The following is a 16,020-nucleotide window of genomic DNA, read 5'->3' as shown; positions in this document are numbered from 1 at the left end:
TAAATTGGCAAACCTTTTGAACCAGCAATTCCTCTAATAAGAATTTACCCAAATGAGATTATTGCATGAGTATAAATTGGCATACATGTAAGCATGCTTAAAGAAGCAATGACTTTTAAATTGAAAAACTAGAAACGTAAATGTCTCTTAGTAAGCCTTGTAAATTCTAACACCATTAGCTGCCTCCCCAGCAAGCTGCTTCTCCTCCTTTTCTCTTGGAACTCTGAGTTTCCTATTCATGAAGTTTGGATGGGATTAACATAAACTTTTACCCAGATCTGAAGCAATGAAAATGACGTTCCTTTGGTCACATTACCTCAGGTGGTCCAAGCAGGAGGCAGCCTAGGACTTTAGTCTGATGATTATGCTAAACTCCCCTCTGAGTAGTGAATGGGCCCCTAGAGGTGCAGCTATTTTGCTACCATAAGAAACATGAAAAAGAGTAGGAAAGAAAAAGTTATAAAGAAAATAATCCTAAATCTGAATGAAATTCTGCCAGACATCCCTATCCACTGGAATTTTCAATATATTCTTTTTTTATTATATTTCATTTATTATGCTATTACAGTTGTCCTGATTTTCCCCTTTTGCCCCCCTCCGCCCAGCACCCCCCACTCCCTCGGCAATTCCCACCCCTTTGTTCATGGCCAGGGGTCATGAGTATAAGTTCTTTAGCTACTCCATTTCCTGTACCGTATTTATATCCCCATGACTATGCTGTAACTACCTACCTTAATACTTCTTAATCCCCTCACCTCTTCACCCATTCTCCCCCTCCCCCTTCCCATCCGGCAACCATCAAAACACTCTCAAGCTAGAATTTGTGTTACTTACAATGAAAAGCATCAAATAAAAGTATTGTCATTAAAAGATAATATATATTTATTGACATGGAAAGAGGACCACCACATATTGTTAGAAAAACAGCAGACTGTAGAATAGCACATAAAACAAAATCCCATTTATTTAGAACTTTACTCCTACATGGTATGTACATGTGAGACAGAGAGAGAAAGAATCAGAGACAGAAAGATATGCCTGGAAGAACTTTACTAAAATGTCAACAATGATTATCTCTAGTATTCCTGAGTAATTTTACTTTCATTTTTGTATTCATCTATGGCATTGCTCTTATATGATTGCATAAATTTTTGTGGGATGGAAAAATTGAGCTTAAAAAAAGCTGGCTATTTACTGATTCTGTTTATCTTTAGTGTAAAATAAACAAAGAGCTTTGCCTCATATCCATTCCAGAAAAAAAATATCAAAGAAGCTAGCCAGGCACTCAAAATATTATTTCATTATAAAATTCCACGATGAAGCAATAAAACCACTTTAAGATCTGAATTTGTACATCCTGAGAAAGAAACACAGCCAGAAGTGTCTAAGTGCCTTTCTGAAAGTGTGGAAATAATATTGATCAAAATGAAACATCTCATAATAGCTGAGCACTTCCTATTCCAAAAAGGGAAAGATAAAGTGGGTGAGGACCAATGGTACAGGGAGAGCAAAACATACAGCTGCTTCCAGAAAGGACAGGAGGCCATTCAAAAGCTGCAGAAGGGCAGCTGGTTTGGGGGCTATGTTGTTGGGCAGAGGACCTTGACTGCACTGCTTATCAAATGCACTTTCACATGAGGATAAAGCCCCGAGGACTGAACCCTGCTCCTCAGTGGCAGAGCCTTATTCCAGTCACTTTAGATTTCCAAAGGTAATAAATAATTACAAGCAAACTAGAAAACTAGACATTCTCTGTGACCCCTTTCAATTATAAAATTATAACTTAAGCAAACATATTTCATAAATTTGCAGGGGGGCAGGAATTGATTGTTTGAAAGATCTGTACACCACTGGGATAGAAACATCTGAGATTGCAGACTACAGCTGAAAGTGACAGCTTAAAATGTAGCATTGGGTTTGAAAAAACTACCAAAGGCAAATGAAAAACAGAAGCAAAACAGGAGGCACAGAATCATGGAACAGACAGGCAGCTGTAACAGTGGAAGGCGTGGGAACAGGGGGACTGATGGAAAGAAGGTGAAGGGATTAGTCAAAGAATGTTAGTCAAAGAACATATAAGAAAGTCAAAAAAATCTTGATTTGTTTATTAGTGATTTTTACTACAGTTTTTAGGATTTTCTAACTATAAAGTCTCAAAAAATCTGGCTTCTAAAATCAGTTAAAGGAGTTAACATCTCTTTAAAGTAATAGGAATCTTGTAGATACAAGGTAACTGCAAATAATACTAGGACAATTTGTTTTACAAGTTAATTTCTAGCAGTCATTTGTTTATTTTACGATAAATTACTACACTATACCTACATTGTATTTCATGGAAATGCCATTGTACTCAGTCACCATTTAATTCTGGTAGAGTCACAATGCCCCAAGAAATAAAAGATCAAAAATAAACACCACCCATAAAACTGTCCATATGATATTATCTGCCCTTGGGATCGAATTAAAGATTCATACTCAAAAAAGTGTCCCTCCCACTCAAAATTACAACCAGGTACTAGGTTCTATTTGTCTATTTTGTGTCTCATTCTAACTTCATCCCACTTTGATGGACTGTTGGTAGCCTTCTCAAACCTTATTTGCACTAAAAATCCATTAGGGTCCCTCCTCAGTCCTTCTGCATCAGTATCTTGAGATAGGCTTAAGCAGTATACTACCTAGGCTAGACAGATTTGACCAGGGTACAGATCAACCTTTGGGAAACAGTGATGTAGATAATTACAAGGTGATTAATCCACTTATCGATAACCAAAACTGATTATATAACTCTGTCCTGGATAATTCTACTCTTCTCCCTATCTGTGGTAATTGTATTTGTCTCTTGTCCAGGAAGCCACCAAGACCATCACTCCCTGGACTTAAGCATAATTTCCAGGTGGGCTGTCTTGCTTCCAGTCTTATCATCTCCAGTCTATTCTCAGAAACTTGCAGAAAGATCTTACATACTGCAAGTCACACTCCATCACTCCTTTAAAACTCTTCAATGACTCCTTAATGGGTATTGGTTTTCCCTTTAGGGTAATGAAAATATTCTAGAATAGATTCAAGATGGTGACTGTATAACATTGTGAATGCGTCTAATTTGTTCACTTATGTTACACGAATTTCACCTCAGTTTGAAAAAAGAAAAATAAAGCAAAATGAAAACCCTTCAATGGCTGTCCATTGTGCTTAGAATAAAATCCAAAATCCTCAGCATGGCCTAGTAGGTCTGGCATAATCAGGCGCTAACTTACATCTCAAGAGCCTCACTCTCTGCAGTCCAGCCACACTACCTTCCAGTGATTTCAAAAGCCAAGCTCTTTCTCATGCCTGGGGTTCCTACACTGGACTCTCACATGGATCCAATTCCTGTTCAGGTCTTAATTTCTAAATTACTCTCCCATATAATTTCATATTACTCTCCCCTGACAACTTCACCCTCATTATACCCTTTCAAATAAACCTAGTCTTTTCCAACTACTTATCATGAGTTCTAATTTTATAATTATTTTTGTTTTCCTTAATATCCTTTCCAGTAAACTCTCAGTCACAGGAGGACAAGAACAGTGATCACTTTTGTTTACTACATGGCACAATAAACACCCATCCTTTTGGCTCAGTGAGTGTATAGTGTGCCTTCCTAAAAGAACATTAAATCTCTATTACATATGGAGTATCAAGCTAGGGCACAATATTATGTGAGATTTAAAATATATGTTAACATTATTCTTTTAACCACTAGAGGAGAAAAATCAGAAACTACCTAGGGATAATCCGACACAATGCAGAATGCACCAACCAGTACATAGAAAACAACTTCTCTAACTTCTGTAGCACCTGCTTTGTTTTTTGACAAAATCAGTCCCTATAGCCTGATATAAGTTCCACTTAAAAACTTTCTCCTTGTGCCACTACACATGGAGATAAATAGTCTCTGTTTCTACTCAGTAATAAGGAAAGAAATAGAGACTATATCTTTGCAGAAAGACGCCACTGAAATGGGTAAAAGACCAGGCTCCGGCAAGATGTCATGTAAAACTGTTGAGGACTCTCATGCAGGCACCACCTTCCTGAAGGGAAGAGCACAGAGTACTACCAGGGGGGAGGGGCCCTGAACTCAGTCAGTCCTGAGAGATACAGGGAAAAGGTAAGTTAAGGAAAAACTCACAGCAGAGCAGGTATAATTGGTATTTTATTACTAAACAAACTGTTCTTCAGTGATTATAAAAGTGCAAGTGATTTATTTTTTCCAATCTTGTACTTCTATACCCCTAATTTGTCCATGAGGCTGAAGTGTATCTTAATTACTTACCTTCAAAGCTTATACCCATTTAAAATACACTTATTTTCTTTTCCATTGTTAGTTCTACTCAGAGCCGCCTAATCCACAATTCTCCTGCCACTTCTGATCATTACAGGGAGCAGAGGAAAAGAGTGCTCTATGGGCAGGTTCCAAAGTGCTCTGTCTGTTCAGAACTGTATGCACCAGCCCACAAACACCTTTCAGCCCTGTTCCCACTGCAAGAGCAGAACATGAGGACCCAAATACACTTAAAGCCCATGACACAAGCTATTTTTCAATATTTATGTTCTTATTTAGCCAAAGCTCTGAATTTTCCCAGGCCCAATTTCCCACAGACCCGGTAGTGATTTGCATGGCCACTAATTTTAAGAAAACCTTCATGTGTGCTGCAATGGTACTGCTCCTGGCATCTGAGTATGCGGCACCTACAATTGCGTTGTTTGTGCGGCCTTTTGAACATCTTAGTCTAAGACAGCTCTAAATGTTTCTCCCTGCTCTAATTCCCAGCTCTCTGTGCTCGGCTAGGGAACGCCTGGCGAGGGCATGGCACTGCCCAATGTGGCCCACTGCAGGACCAAGATGGCAGCAACCAACAAGATTGCTGTCCATTGAGGGAGGAATCAGAGCGGTCGCTACGCTACTCTAACACATTCTCTAAGATACTAACTCTCTCTCCTGTGTCCCCTTCCTTAAGGTAGCTTGTATGGCCACCATGTTAGCCCCAGCTTTGCTTCCTCTGACATGGCTTTTAAACTTGCTTTGCACTTGAAAATGCCACTTGAGTCCCGTTCCCTTCTTCAAAAGCATTCTTATTAATACTTTCACCAATGTTTTTGTTACAGAATCACATGTACTTCTATGGGAGATGAGGTAAAAGAGCCTGATAATGCATATTCAAAAAGCATCTTTATGCAGGATATTGAAGTGCCAGGAACACCAAATCTTGAGTAGCAGAGGTCTGACCAGCAAACCAAAGTACATTCAGGAGTGAGTCATGGGATCAACATGTTAATACAGGCATAAGGACATTAGATAGGCAAAGAGATCAGGAAGGACTACTTGCAGAAAATAAGACAGAGAAGGTTAGTAAAAGAGAAGCTCAAGAATGGAATAACAAAGATGCTGAGGGAGATTGCCAAAATGCCAAATATATTTGACAAAGGGAAGTTTGGAAAACCAGAGACTAGGAAGGGACGAATAGTCAGTAAAGGTTGGAGATTCCTGGTAGAAGAGGTAAAGTTATAGATGCAGGTATCTTCTACTCATGTAGCTAGCAAGATTTTTGCAGTGGAAGACGCCAGAATAGAAAAAGAGGAAAACCTCATCAGATTTATTCCACTGCCATGCTCGGAGGAACTGGGGAATGAGTAACAAGGAAAACAGAAATCTCTTCAAGTATTTTTTCATGGAGAAAATTTAATATCAAGAATTGGTTACTCAGGTGATGGAGGAGCAGAGAGCCTAATACATAATATTGAGGTAATACAGAGATTATCAAGAGCAGGAAGCTGCTACGTCCCCTAGGCTAAAGAGGCAATCGCAGTAGGTGGTGTTGCTGAGGTCCATGGGCCAAGGTCACTTGTGAGCAGCTAGAACCAGGGGTTTGTCAAGTATGAGTGGTGCAGAGGAGGCGTTCCCCTGTCAGAGATGCTGCCCAAGGCTAGCAGAAAACAACACCGTGTCTTTGCCCTTCTCCCTGCTATCTCCATGTGCCTCTCACATGGGAGCCAGCTGACTCAGAAATCTGGGAAAGCAACACAGAGAGGAAGAGGGGAGGGCAAGGAATGCTGGAAGGAAAGGATACGAATGCTGGTACAAGCAAGAGGAGTAACAATGGGCTTTAATAAGGAAGTTTCTTTTACAACAGTCATGCTTGTAAAAGACCTTCTTATTGCCATATAATAGTAACCAAGAAATAAATAAAGTAAAAGCTGTACCTAGCCAAATGACCCACTGACCTTCCTGCCACATTCAGGTGGCACCAGATACTGCTCTGCAAAACCACAGACTTGGAAAGGGGTTGAGGCTTTTATTCTGTAGCACCTTTCTTCAGTTATAATTAAGCCAGGACGAGTCTAAACAAGTGAATTTTATTTTCAAATTTCTAGAATGAAAAAGGCTGTTTAAAAAAATAAAAATATCATAAGTATTAAATAGAAAAAAATACACACATGCACATGTGCAAACATAACACACTCAAATGAGTAGAACTAAAACTGGGGAAATCTGAACAAGATTGGTAGATTCTATCAATCAATATCCTAGTCGTGATATTGCACTAGACAGGTTTGCAAGATATTGCCATTGGGGGGAAATGGGTAAAGAATCTCTATTATTTCTTATAACTGCATATGAACCTAAAGTTATCTGCAAATAAAAAGTTCAGTTTTAAAAAATCATAAATGTGCTTAACACTCTAAATTAATAAGGTCTCTCCCTCCCTACTGCGTTACACCTACAGCATCTCCAGTCTCTTTACACCCTGTTCAGTATTTCTACTATCATGACTGTTCTTTCTGTTACGCAGACCAGCAAGTTCTCTGCTGACCTAGTCAACAATTTCTCAAAATTTGGTCTCGTCTTTGTCATTGGCTCAATTCTTTGTTTACTTTATTTTCATTGTTGACACTGCTACATATATCCCCATTCCTCTCCCTTTCCTGCTTCCCTCCCCCAGCCCTCGCTCCCTCCTTGCCTCTGGCCATCACCACACTGTTGTCTGTGTCTATGGGTCATGCATATATGTTCTTTGGCTAATCCCTTCACCTTCTTTCTTCCATTCCTACACTCCATCCTACTTTTGCAGAAATATTCAATGTTCTCCAGCTTCATTATTCAGTCTTTGTCTTCCTAACTACAGACAGAGCCAGAATATTAGTATTCATACATGAGACAATTAGAAGGCTGCCTGATCTTATTTCCTATCATCTAACAAGCTTAAACCTGCTCATTTCATAATTAAGCATTTAATTCAAAATGGTTCACTTTATGGGTTTATGCTTTCCTCCTCCTACCCCCTGTATCCTTTGATCTCCTTTGGGAACTGGTGGCCTAAGATGGGGCAGGAGAAGCTGGAGTCAAAAGCCTGGCATTTTGACAGAACAAGAGCAAAGGACCAGCCCCACCCACACCTACCCCTCATGCACTTAGCTAAAATGCAAGACGTCAGAGAAGCAGGGAAAACCATAGATGTAAGTGCATGCTAGGTCTTCCAGAAACTGATGGTGGATAAAAATCATGTCTTAGCCAAAAGTATTGGGGAGAAAAAAATCATTGTTCATCACAAAATAAACACACATCACAGGCATCTCTCAGCTCTCATTTTCTACAACTCCACAAATCCTTCCTATAAAGTACTTTTATGCTTTTAATGATCTAATAATTATTTACATTCCTTAACTTACCTCTATTCTTTTACTTATGTCCAGAATTATATCACTTAAATCCAGAAAGTCTCATCACAATTATAGGCAAGAGAGAGAAATCTCAGCCCTTCAAGGGGTGCCAAGCCTAATGGACAGAGCAATAGTGCAGGTCAGAGGACTGAAATCTTGTTTTTGGAATGGCAGTGAGCTAAGTGACTACACATCACAGTCCTCTATGTTATGCTGACTTTTCCAGACAGCTTTCCATCAAAATCCATCTTGCACCCTTTCCCTACCTCCATCCCCACAGTCACTACTTTGGCTTAAGTGCTCATCACTGCTTTCCTGGGCACCTCTTAGCTCATCTCCATGGCCCCAACTCTCACTCTATCAGTTGCAAATCAAAAGATGGCAATGCCCTCATCTTAATCCTGCAGTAGCTCTCTGTCACCTAAGGCTGGGTCTCCCAAATTTGCCTCATTATACAGCAAAAATCAGTGAGGACATGAACAAAACATAAAATAAAGCAGATTCTTCAATATAATATGTTGAGTTCTTCCAAAAACAGATCTTGAGAAAGAATTTAAACACGTTATGTTTTGGGGGAGGGAAAACCAGGAAGTACTGGTAGAGGAATGGAGACAGTCGATAAAGCACAGGTTTATCTAGTGGATGGCCAGCATGGGCAACTGAGGCTCAGTTTCACTGGGGAACTCTAGGACACAGTGCATGATATGCATCATTTGTTGCACCCAAGGGTCCAGAATGCTAGCATGTTACCACCCAGCTCTCTCCTGTCTTTGGTTGAGGTCCATTCTTGAGGCCATTAACTTCTCCACCCTACCAAGCTGTCCCACATGAGAGATAACGACCTCAGGTAGAAAACAGTAGTCATGTACTAGAGCAGTGAGCCTCTTGGCTTATGAACATGAAGCCGACTGTGTCTGCTCCACCAGACCATGTCTCTAAAGATTTTAATTCAGTGGGTCTGGGATGGGACCCAGGAATCAATACTATAGCAAGCATTTCACAGGATTCCTTTAAGCAGTAGATTGTAAAACACTGACCAATATCATTAAGTTCAAAATCTTTGGTGGGCCTTACTTGATCCTCCATGCCCCTGGCTCCATACTAGTGACCTCTCTGCACAGTCACTTTTAAACCACACTGAACGGATGCATTTCCAGGTGAGTAGCATAGATTCTCTTCCATGAGCACAAATGATGTATACTTAAGAATTTTTATGATCCCTGGAGCCAAAAACTAACCATTCATATAGTAAATGCTCAATAGATGTTTGTTAAAGAAATAATCCTAAAAGATAATGGTACGGTATTATCTAAGAAGGTTTCTTGAACAAAACTATCTTCCATATTTATGAAAATAGTAGGTATAACTCCACTAGTAAAACTAAACAAATATATACTGAATACTTACTACATGCCAGACATTCAAGAATTACTCCAGAAAAGTACTGTAACCTTCTTCATCATGACCTTAACAAAGACTTGCTGATAAGAAACTGAATTAAATCCTACAAAAGAAAGAAACACCTAGAAAGTGGTAGAAGGGTGAAGGATTCTTTAAGAGGAATTGGAAGCTTGTCAGATTTTTTCTACCTTGTGATTCCACCAGGGTTTCTCCAGAGACCCTACACTTTCCACCTACTTCACAAAGAGGGAGGAAGAAAAAGAAGAAAGTCATATCTCAATGGCACTGAGCTCTTGGGATGGTGACTTCTTCCAATGACCAGAAATGTGGTACATGGGAGCTAGATGGTCACCTGGGCTCTGTCACTTAAGTGCACTACAGCTTCCACAGTCTTCAAGCTACTCAAGGTGCTCTCTTGCAAATAAGATGAAAGCAGAGGTCTGGTCACTTTTAAGTGATCAAAGACCTCATGGCGGCTTTTCTCCCACTGTTCAGGATGTTAAGCACAGCACCTTGGCCACATTCCAGTCTGGATAATTGCATTTGGGCTAGCAAACTTCTCCTTCCAGCTCCAACTAAATAAAGTATTTCTTTGGACTAGCTGCCATAACCTTTGTTATGCTGCTGTGGGCTACTAAAGAGCTAGTCTGGACTCAGGAAGGGTGTATTTGTGAAAAATCAATACCCCTAATATAACTTCCTATACTAACAATAAATATATTCTAAAATATCACTAAGTTAATTATTTCTAAGTTTTACTACAGTGTCAGAAACAATTAAAAAACTAATTTCTTCTCCATTTTCTCAACTTTCACCATTCATACAGAGACAAGTTGAAATATTTGCAACATTATGAAAAGAAGGAAGACAAGTGCATATTCCACAAAATGCATAGAGTTTCTGCCATGTGCTAGGCTCTGCTGTTGTAGGTCCTGGGCACTGTTGTGAGGGCCATGGCTTACATCCTCAGCATAAATTTGAAAAATCTCAAAAGGGAATAATTCAATTTAATTCTTCCAAATGCTACTGCATTTCTGAAAATATGAATGTGTAGTATTTACTTTTAAAAACGGCCATACACGGGTCTCCCAAACAAATACTTTTTCTGTCCACTCTTACAGTAAAAAAGGAGTCTATAGAATTTTAAACTCAATGTGTATATGACTTTGTATGAAAATATGTGTTGAGAAATGAGAAAATATCCTTTCTTGACTAGCCTAGAGCGTAGCAAATGGGATGATGCTTAGATGTATATTTATTTGTTTCCTTGTTCTTCATAATCATCCTATTTGTGTGGGTGAGAGTTTACAGGCTATAACAGCAGAAATTGACCTAAGAAAATTGAAAATGTAAATATCTCCTGTTTACAGCTTCTCTTTACTATATTAAAAAGAACACAAATCAAGTCCTTTAGTGTTCTATCATAGGATGAAAACAACAAAAAGGAAAAAATGTAAGTACTGTGTATATATTTACATATACACATACACACATTATCTTGTACATAAAGATAGCACAGGGAAATTCATTACATTTCAAGATTCCAGTGGATTAAACTAAATGTGTCAACTACAGCATGCTTAACATCACACAATACAAAGAGATACGGTTCAGGAACTTAAAATAATAATAATAGCAACCTTAAAATTCAGATTAACCCAAAAGAAGTACTTCTCCTGGATGAACTATAACCAGACTGTGGAAAATGTTTTTTTTTAAAAATTAGTGAAGTTCACTTGAAATCTGCCAAATTACTATTCTGCTTGAAAATCCTTCTAGCTAGAACAAGTTAATAGCAGGCTTCTAAAACTAGGTTAAATATGCTGTAAATCAATTTATTCCCCCCTACAAATCTGCTAAAGTGCATATTCTTCTGGTGAAAATGGCTCTTCAATGGCACTTAATACTGTCACTCCATTGTTTCTCCAACCAGCTCAATCTGAAATTTTCTAGTTAAGGTATCATATTAAATGCCTACCTTTACCATAAGTGATAAACAAAGGAATACACGTTCTTTAAAATAGCATAAAGAACCTCAAAACATATCACCCATGCAATACACTTTTTAGTTTAGAAGAAATGTTCAAAAATGCATATATGGTCCAAATTTGCATCCCCCCAATAATCAATTGATTATCATTTTAGAGTTAAGAAACACTCTGCACTATTGCCATCTATCACAGATAGATAACTTGCCCTCCACAAACAGGCTTCAGGTAACACTTTTAGCAAGACAGCTTTGATAAAAGACTGAAAGGAGTATTATGCAATGACACACGGTGACTCACATATATTATAAAGCCCAAATCACTACACCAACAGTATGTCTATCATGTTGCAGACAGAAGACTGGAACGAGGGATTAATTAGCTGTGATACTTAAACTCCTGCAGGTTTACAGGCTGACCAATATAACCCTCAATCTCATCCATGTTTAAAATTGACATAGAGAATAACAGATCATTACAGACTGTCCAAAGTTGTAAACAATTATGAAGGCAAAGGACTGGGCTTCTTGACTTTGGGGAAAGAGGTGGGAATAATAGGAATTTCAGAGATTAAAGGCAGAATACACAGTATACAATATAGCTAAAACTATAATCTAGTGTAGTGTCAAAGGAATTTTTCCCCAAAGTATTACTGTATTTTCTAAGTGTCTTTATTGGATAAATATCTCGGTTACAAATTTTATGTAGAGAAAGAACAAAAAAAAATAAGTCAGAGGAGGAAATGAGGGAAAATTTTTTCAAGTGTGACCTAAGGAAAGACATCCCGAATTTGGCTTTGTTGCTAGAGTCGACTCCCATCACCTCACTGTGCCTCAGGGTCCTCTAAAATGAAAGGGTTAGGCCAGGGCATCAATCCCTAATTCCCTCCTAGCAGTTAAAATCCAGCCATTTTTTAGGTATCATAGAGAACTCAAAAGTTTTTGTAAAATCCTAAGAGTACCTATGGCAGCAGAAAATACGCTTACTGACTACAAAGGGAAGAATAAGTAGGGACTAAACACTCCTCCCAATCTTGCATTATTCAGTTTATACTAGGCTTAAGAAGGCAATTGAAAATAGATGCTTCATTTCATCCCACAATAATAATATGTCTTATTATAATAAAATGTTTAAATATTCTTTTTTAAAAACATTCCCCCAAAGAAACAGCTTCGCCTTACTCAAATGAAACTTAGGAGATCTGCCTCATTTGAGGGTTGCAATGCTTCAGCTACAACATGAGTATCAGGATGTGGAAGCAGCTGTCACTGCTTTGTTTTTCATTCACAGTATGTGGTTGCCAAGCAACAAAATACTATTGTCTGTTTCCATGATCTGTCGGCCAATTCTTCTGTTGATAATGCTTTCTACAGTTTAAAACAGGGCCACCTTTTGGACAAGAAGATATGAGAAAATTTTCTAGGGATGACAAATATATATAAAAAAAATACACTGAATGTGCCCCAAAGCTATGTATGTTAATATATGGCTGTGTTCTGATATATATATTTTGTGTATATGTAAATGTATATGTATATGTATGAACATATACATTCTTCTCCTATATACCTCCAAACCCATAAAATTTCTAGAATCTGAATTCCTGAGGGAAAATGAAGGCGTGACTTAGAGATATGAAAACATAGTAAGACCTATAGTCTCAAGAGTAACAATGATTTCCAATTGGCCAGATGTAGCAAATTCTGTTTTTTGGATATAAAGTTTTCCAGTCATAAAAGCAATTGTTTATTTATATAAAAATAATAAATGGAAAGCCTTTACTATCGACTTTTGAACCATCTAATATATTTAATATGCTACTTTACTTAATATCATGTGTACCACTGTGTAAAAAGATAATAATTCAAATGGGAAAATTTGTTGTTTACACCCAAGAATCTTAAAATATATTCATTTTTTAAATAATTGAATTATTCTCCCTAGAACAGCCTCATGTGATTCCCACTTTGTTTTGATATGGGTCCTTGGGGAAAAACAGTCATGCTATGTTACTCTTGCATATTTCACTAGCTTACAAATAAAATAACCCAGTGTACTCCATATAAAGTTGTCAACATTAACTTGCATTAGTTGCTGTTTGTTTTGCAACAGGCTTCAAAAGATAGGAATTACAATATTCTTAGATGTACAGACACAACATCAAAACAGCCTGAAGGAATTAAAGCTTCAAAATGCTAGAAGCAATCATGCTTTGAAAGGAAGAGAAATCAGTATCATTTATGCCTACATACTACTGCAACGGCCCTAAATAATGCCACAACAGTCTTTGGATTTTATGCAATGCTCACCCACCTTCCTTCACAATATTCTAAAAGCTCTCTAACTTAACTATTTTAGTGCATCCCCCTAGAGGAGTCTTTGAAATTCACTTTTTGAAATTCATTTCCAGTTGCAAATCTATATATTACAAGAAACTGGAATGAGCAAAATCACTAAATGGACTGATGTCTTTACTAGTAAGTCTCCTATCGAATGGGCAAAACAGAAACAAAGTGTGTTAGTGATTAACTAAATACAATACTCTCTCATAATTATCTCTTTCCAAGACAGAGCCCACCTCCACCTCTCAGGAGCACCCCTCTGGATTTCTTTCACATCTCACCCCGTAAAGGAACCCACGTCCTTCTCCCTCAGCTTCCCAAGCTCGCTCACCTCCATCTCTCCTCCAAAAAACAATTTCTTACTCACTTTTTCAACCCTCTTCAGATCCCTTAAGCACCCGTTACTTTCTCCAGACTGCTGGACTCAAATCTGCAGCCCAGTTTTTTGCCACAATCCCCACAAACACATCTTTCCTACATTCTTCTAGACCTGCAAAATCGGTACCACCGAAAAAATATAATATTAATAAAAGTAGGGTTACAAGACTATGTTTTAATGTTATAGCAGTAAAATGTTGAGATATAGAAAAGGAGAAAACACAGTAGTGTACTTGGCGGAAAAAGTGTGGGTGAGTAGCTATACACAATGGGACGCGGGGATCCTATCCAGCAGGGATTCGATACCTGTAGATCCCACTTCCCCGAAGTGCGCGCCGCGGGATGACAACCACAACACTCCAGAAACACCACCACCCCCGAAAAGGAGGCGGGGTTACACCTTCAGCCAATCAAGGTCCGCGAGCCCCGATGTCCAACCTATGGGGTGGCGGTGGCCGTGCCGGAGAGAACAGGGGTGGTCAGGGAGGGGCGAGTCTGTGGGAGGCGCGCACGTGTGGAGTCCCGGGAGGTGGGGAGTCCGAGAGGCGCGGGCTCTGCACGCTGGCAGCTTCCGAATCCAGCTACCCAGTGCCTCTTTTGCCTCGGGCTTGGCCAGGCAGGACAGGCTCCCACCGAGGAAGACTCGTCCAAGGTGTCTGTGTTCCCCCGCGTTAAGGGGACGGCCACAAATAACAACAATAGTACCTAACGCAGGGAGGAAAGTTTCCGGCCCGCATCAGAGCAGAGTCCGCCAAGGCAGGGAGGACAAGGGAAACAGGGAGGGAGGGTGACAACCTGGAAAGAAGAGGGCAGCTGGAGGATTGCGGGAGCATGACGCGGTCCAGCGTGCGGTTCAGGGGACTAGGGGAGGCGGGGTGCGCTGTCCAAGGTGCAGGGGAGACAGGAGGCGCACGGTGAGTGCGGAGCTCGTAGCCAACACTGGCTGCCGGCCTCGGGGAGAGCAGCGAACAGCTGTCTGGGGCTCCAGACACCTCTGGGCTCGGAAAAGTGACAGGGCTGGAACACTGGTAGTGCGAAGTGAGGCTCGGAGGGCTGCACCGAAGCCCCCACGCTTCCAAACACCCATCCTACCAGCCTCACCTCGGGCTCCATCCGCCTCTCCCCACCCCTACCCACATCCCGCCCCAGCCCTCTCCCCTCCGAGCCTCTGCCCCGGCGCTGTGGCGGAGGCGGGGCTGGGGAACCCCGGCTCCAAGCCCGGACGCCCCAGGGATGCTGCGGGCCCCGGAGCTGCTTACCTGGGGCCGCAATAACGGGGCTGAGGCAGCCCGCCGCGAGGAGCTGGGCGCCGGGCGCGGCTCTTCCTTGTCTCGGCGTCCTCCTTCTCCGCTTCGCCCGGACTCCGTCCCGAGCACTGAGCTGCGAGACGGGGCCAGGCTGCAGCTGCGGTTCTCTCCGCCTCCTCCGCCGCAGACAGAGGACGCCCCGTGGCGGCTGGAAGCCTGTGTGAGTAGCGGCGCCCGAGAGAGTAGGATCTGCTGAGGGGCGCTGGAGACTCCCCGGCTCTGAGCGCGCGGGCGTGCGCACGCGCGCTTGCAAGTGGAAGAGTGTGTGTGTGTGTGTGTGTGTGTGTGTGTGTGTGCGCGCGCGCGCGCGCGTGTGCGTGTGTGTGTGTGTGTGTGTGTGTGTACACGGGCGCGCGCGCGCGCGCCCACAGGGTGGGGGAGTCGAGAGGGGAGGGGAAGAGAGGCCAAGATGCTCTTAGGGACCGAGGCGAAATTCTTCACACCCGGAAATCAGTCAACCCGGGGAAGAAGAATCGAACGCGCGTCTCGCCTGGGGGAGCTGCCCGCCGCGGGGCGGCAGAGGAGGGAAAGGCAACGCGTCGTGCGCGGACTCCGGATCTGAGTGGCGCTGAGCTGAGCGGAGCGAGTAGCCACGGATGCAGCAGAGGCGGCGCCCGCAGCCCACTGTCGCGCTGCCCCCTTTAGGGAGGGGCTGAACCGCTCGCTCCCTCTCCCGCTGTCCGGACTGTTCGGCTGGGTGCGGGGCAACAGGAATCGGGACCCCACGATTACTACTGCAATCTTGGAGACGCCCGGACCCTTGAAGGGCCGAGAGGAGGACCGAGGCGCACGTGCCCGAACACTGGCTGAAGCTGGCCTCTGCAAGGGCTGCGGGCGCGGAGTGGGCGGTGGAATCCGGCCGAGCGCGGCCCACCTCCTGGCCTGGGCATAGAATGCGGGGCAGGG

At 41.7% G+C, this 16,020-nt stretch overlaps 1 protein-coding gene across 1 annotated transcript in view; it reads right to left on the bottom strand.

Annotated features, from left to right (window-relative positions):
* The window catches only part of ENOX1 (ecto-NOX disulfide-thiol exchanger 1), a 603,512-nt gene extending 588,139 nt beyond the window's left edge, over positions 1–15,373 (bottom strand). Inside the window, exon 1 of the mRNA XM_054586376.1 lies at positions 15,067–15,373. The gene's annotated coding sequence lies outside the window, so the exon portion shown is untranslated. The remainder of the gene's footprint in view (positions 1–15,066) is intronic.
* Positions 15,374–16,020: the final 647 nt, after the last annotated feature.

This window comes from Pteronotus mesoamericanus, unplaced genomic scaffold, assembly GCF_021234165.1.
Source record: "Pteronotus mesoamericanus isolate MK-2021 breed Mesoamerican mustached bat unplaced genomic scaffold, CSHL_Meso_final contig_94, whole genome shotgun sequence".
Classification (NCBI taxonomy): Eukaryota; Metazoa; Chordata; class Mammalia; order Chiroptera; family Mormoopidae; genus Pteronotus; species Pteronotus mesoamericanus.
This window is presented reverse-complemented; position numbering and strand designations above follow the sequence as displayed.